Source organism: Haliotis asinina, chromosome 2, assembly GCF_037392515.1.
Source record: "Haliotis asinina isolate JCU_RB_2024 chromosome 2, JCU_Hal_asi_v2, whole genome shotgun sequence".
NCBI lineage: Eukaryota > Metazoa > Mollusca > Gastropoda > Lepetellida > Haliotidae > Haliotis > Haliotis asinina.
This window is the reverse complement of record NC_090281.1, coordinates 79,591,576-79,597,575: the sequence shown is the minus strand read 5'-3', so window position 1 is coordinate 79,597,575 and position 6,000 is coordinate 79,591,576.

Here is a 6,000-nt window from a genome sequence, read left to right as displayed (position 1 = left end):
CATTGGCTATGAAGCGATTAACAACACGCATTCAAAACCTGGAATGTCTGTACCAGGAAGCGTCATTAAGAATGTACATTCTGTTGATTTATTCTTTTATGCGTGAATGTCGTATTGGTTGACGAGGGATTGTTTGTTTTCAGTGCACACTGTGTTTCATGTCCTTTCTTCTGATCTTGCTCAGGATACCGACCAACAAAGCATTCGTAACATTACGACCTGTCGTAGCTCTATAGCTTATCATAGGCTTACGATTGTCGCAGCTCTATAGTTTATCATAGGCTTACGATTGTCGTAGCTCTATAGTTTATCATAGGCTTACGATTGCCGTAGCTCTATAGTTTATCATGGGCTTACGATTGCCGTAGCTCTATAGTTTATCATAGGCTTACGATTGTCGTAGCTCTGTAGTTTATCATGGGCTTACGATTGTCGCAGCTCTGTAGTTTATCATAGGCTTACGATTGTCGTAGCTCTATAGTTTATCATAGGCTTACGATTGTCGTAGCTCTATAGTTTATCATGGGCTTACGATTGCCGTAGCTCTATAGTTTATCATAGGCTTACGATTGTCGTAGCTCTATAGTTTATCATAGGCTTACGATTGTCGTAGCTCTATAGTTTATCATAGGCTTACGATTGCCGTAGCTCTATAGTTTATCATAGGCTTACGATTGTCGTAGCTCTATAGTTTATCATAGGCTTACGATTGTCGTAGTTCTATAGTTTATCATAGGATTACGTGCATCATAGCTCTCTAGTTTATCGTAGGATTACAAGTGTCGTAGCTACGAACACTTTGTGGATCTGAATCCAGTGGCCCGTTTCACAAAACTCTCGTAAGCCTAAGATCTCGTAGCATTTATACCTGGCATACTGTAACATACGAGGTGCAAATGCTACGCGGAAACTTACGTGATCTTAATCTTACGAGAGTTTTGTGAAATGGGCCCAGGCCTGCATCATTTACGTTTCATCAATGACTGAGTGAGAGAGTACGGCTTAACGCCGCTTTTAGATTTCACAATGTTTTATGATTGACATGTGCATGACGCATTTAAATACGATGATTTGGTGACCAAAATTTTGTCCAGCCCTATTTCGCAATTTGATTTCTACCACAGGTGCTCGTGCTTGCTAGGGTTGCAGGTTTTGTTGAGGTGAATAACTGACATTTTCTTTGCGTGTGTATGTAACTGATACACTGATTTCGGGAGTGTAACTAGGATATGCGTCGCTGCTCGTATTCGTGAAAAAAGTTTCACTGCTCGGGATAACAATTCGGAATGGAAGTTCAGGGCGGACAAGAGAAACAGACAACATAGAGAGCTTTCTTCGGTGATAACACGAGAAGAGAAAGCGGTTAAAGGTATTTTTACCTTGCCTTCCAATCTTATGCAGTTGCCTATTCGCCTCATTGCAACTGCATAAGTCAGTGTCCGTGCTGCCCCGAACAGCAAAGAAACGGAAGATTCGTAAAAATGAAATCTCATAAAAGTAAGAGTACATATTTATGACTTTTATTTAAAAACTTGACAAAAACCAGAGCTGTGTTTGTTTTGCTGTTAAATATATTAGTCACGGGAGTGCCTGCTCTAGATTACGTTATTTACACATCACTGTCACGTGTCTGGAGAAGTGCTGAGAGCGATCTTAAATAACAAAGAAACCAAATTTGTATATGATTTTAAACACGAAAACGATGAATAAAGACTTTCTGAGCCAGTAAGAACGTTTATTAATCAGTTTATTTTGATAAAAAATGAAAACGTCGCCGACTCCCACGAAAGCAATATTAGGATTTTGATTGAGCTTTGACTTCAGCATGGTTTCTTCTTCCGTATGCGGAATGAGCAGAGTGACTTCCTCACCAAATGCTGGCACTGGTGCAAGTGTGTGCAACGAGGAAGTATTCAGTTACAAAGATTCCGCGTGAACCACAGCGTTCTAGCTCAAGAAAACTTCTGTAATGTGACACGGTTGTATATCACTCTTTAGTTTATCAATTACGCCGCTTTTATACGCCTATGGTGGCATTGTACTTCTAGGCGTTCGAATGAGACAGACAGACAGGCAGACAGAAAGACAATATTACCTTAAACGGAATTCGTTTTGGATCATAGAGCGTGACAAAAATACAAACGAATAACAACGTAGAATATGATATTACGAAAAACATAACAAGAAATAAATATTGTGCTTAAAGTAGTTGAATGAATGAGATGACTGGACAATCAGCATTTGATTACAGTTGGAATCCTTTGAGTTTGGAGACGTTCGAGGTCGTCTAGTCATGTTCATTCTGACGGTGGTATATTTCACAATATGTCACGATTCCAATTTGGTACCCTGTCATCAAAATCTGAACATATTCAATCCGCTCACCATTAAACGGCACCTCTATGGTATGACCAGAAATTATTGATAAGAATGAAGATTTTTATGGATATCAACTTCTTTATGAGAGAACACGTTTCGGAGTTAATGCTTACTCCTTCATCAGGTGATTGAGAAAGGGATACAGAGGACTATTTATATGTACAGGTAAAACAATAACAAAGTAACAAGTGGAATGAGTTAACGAAAGCTAGTATAAACAAGCACTGATAGGAAGCCGATAGTTAAGATAACAATGATGGAAGCCAATGGTAATGCATTACAGTTGATTGGATATGTTTACATAACACAGATACGGGGTAAGGACGATGTACATGATAGGGGATAAGGATGGAAGCCAATAGTGATACATTACGCATGATAGGATGATGTACATAACACACGATAGGGGGTGAGCATGTTTACATGAGGGTTGATGATGTACAAACACAAGTAGGTAAGGATGTACTCGGGTAGATTGGCTATACATGAATTACATAGATAGAATGTACACAGGTAGATGAGATTAATTTATCAATAAGTCCCAGGCACTTGGTAGGTACACTCCTTGGTCGCGGTTGATGGCTGGTTTCTGTCTCCGGATCTCGATGGCCTCTTGCAGTTTCCTTTGGCGCCAGTTGTTGTTGTTGGTAGATAGTATCCTAGTGTCCTCCCATCGAATTGAGTGTTCAGGGTTCTTGAGAATGTGTTCAGAGATGGCCGATTTCTGGTCGAGTTTCCTGACTGAGGTCTGATGTTCCTTCATTCTGGTGTTGATTGGTCTCAGCGTTTCTCCAATGTATAGGTCGCCACAGTTGCAAGGGATCTGGTAGATGCATCCTCTCGGGTTAGGGTGTTCACAGCTGGATCCTTTACCGTTGGCTTTTAGGTAGGTCTTGATGGTCTTGCCAGAGGTCCACGACGTCGTAGCTGACCATGGTGCCTGTGGGGACCTCTTCACCAACATCCCACTAGAAGAAGCCCTGGACATCCTTCGCAGCAAGTTAGCCAACCGGATAGAAGACTTGGACACCCAGCTCACCATAGACAGCATCACCAACCTCGCCCGCAGCTGCTTCGACACCTCCTACTTCACATTCAATGGTAAGATATACAAGCAGATCCACGGTCTCCCCATGGGCTCACCTCTTTCTCCTCTCATTACAGAAATCTTCATGACCTCCTTCGAGGAAGCAGCCCTCTCCACAGCTCCGTTCCAGCCCCCCTGTTGGTACCGCAAAGTCGACGACACCTTCACCACCATCGCCTATGACAACGACCCCAATGAGCTCCTCAACCACCTCAACGACCAACATCCAAGAATCAAGTTCACCATGGAGACTGAGACCAACCAACACCTGCCCTTCCTCGATGTATCCCTCCACACCACAGACGATGGACTGAAAACCTCAGTTTACCGCAAGCCGACGCACACCGACCAGTACATCCACTACAACTCCTGCCACCACCCTCAGATCAAGCAAGCTCTCATCGCCACCCTTACCAGACGTGCCAAAGCCCTCTGCCACCCCGATGCCCTAAACAATGAACTGGACCACCTCAGAAAGACATTCACCACACTCAACGGTTACCCTCCCCAGCTCGTCACAGCCACCATCAACAAGACCCTTAAGGACCGAGAACCCCGCCCCAAACCTTCTCCATCACCCATCAGAGTAACCATACCCTACCTTGGCCCCATCAGTCATCAAATATCACGCCTCATCAAGACCAAAGCCAGCATCGATGTCACCTTCTCCAGTGGCAAGACCATCAAGACCTACCTAAAAGCCAACGGTAAAGGACCCAGCTGTGAACACCCTAACCCGAGAGGATGCATCTACCAGATCCCTTGCAACTGTGGCGACCTATACATTGGAGAAACGCTGAGACCAATCAACACCAGAATGAAGGAACATCAGACCTCAGTCAGGAAACTCGACCAGAAATCGGCCATCTCTGAACACATTCTCAAGAACCCTGAACACTCAATTCGATGGGAGGACACTAGGATACTATCTACCAACAACAACAACTGGCGCCAAAGGAAACTGCAAGAGGCCATCGAGATCCGGAGACAGAAACCAGCCATCAACCGCGACCAAGGAGTGTACCTACCAAGTGCCTGGGACTTATTGATAAATTAATCTCATCCACCTGTGTACATTCTATCTATGTAATTCATGTATAGCCAATCTACCCGAGTACATCCTTACCTACTTGTGTTTGTACATCATCAACCCTCATGTAAACATGCTCACCCCCTATCGTGTGTTATGTACATCATCCTATCATGCGTAATGTATCACTATTGGCTTCCATCCTTATCCCCTATCATGTACATCGTCCTTACCCCGTATCTGTGTTATGTAAACATATCCAATCAACTGTAATGCATTACCATTGGCTTCCATCATTGTTATCTTAACTATCGGCTTCCTATCAGTGCTTGTTTATACTAGCTTTCGTTAACTCATTCCACTTGTTACTTTGTTATTGTTTTACCTGTACATATAAATAGTCCTCTGTATCCCTTTCTCAATCACCTGATGAAGGAGTAAGCATTAACTCCGAAACGTTGTGTTCTCTCATAAAGAAGTTGATATCCATAAAAATCTTCATTCTTATGTATTTTCACTTCTAAATGACATTCAAAGACTTCAGAAATTATTGAGAATTTTAGGAATATGTTTAATTGGATTTCTAGTATTTATAAACAACCTTGACCAACTAAAAAGTTCTTGGCTTCATTTAAGAAAGACAACTCCGTTGATCCTTTTTCGTGAGTTTGTTGAGAGTTATCCCACTTTGTTTACTTACTAGCAGACGACATTTTCAGTGACCCTCCGTATGGATGATTGAGAGAAGAGGAAGTTGATATTAGAGAATTGTAATAAGGGCATCACATCAGCTTAAGTGTTTTCAAGTAGAACAGGCATAACTTTGTTGACCGTTTATTGTGTTTTGAAAAATACTGAAAATGGATATGGCATTGACCACCAGGGAGGCACAGGTAGGCCCTGAAAACTGACTGTCGTTGACTGAAAGTAGCTTGGTATTCTTGTTTCTAAAAACAAACGAAGGAGTTTAGAAAACGTAAGGCTGGATATGATTGATAGAGGAACTGTGGCGGTCTGTAAGGAGACAATAAGAACTGAGCTGCATCCAGTGGGTTGGCAGAAATGTCGAGGAATTCCATCACCGATCATGAGACCTGAACAAAAGGAGCGAAGGTTCAACTGGAGCTTACAGCATTGGACGTTTAACTGGGACAGTGTGATTTTCTCAGATGAAGGCTCTGTATAGCTGTGTCCTAATACACTGAAATTCTGGGCCAAACAAACAGAAAAAGTACAGTCCAGAATTTAGCGTGTGAGGTGGCATATATGTGTTAGGGCAAGGCCCCACTGTGTATGTGAAGGGAATATGAACACTGAGCGATACACAAATATTCTCGAGGAACATTTTCCATCTGGTCACGTGTTCTATGAACTTTTTGGAATTTCCCGCTGGACAACGAACCAAAACAGTTCAAACCATTCACAGGCCTAGTTTCGGCCCCAAATATGACATTTTTAGATTGACCAGGCTATTGCCCTGACCTAAATCCAATAGCAAATGTTT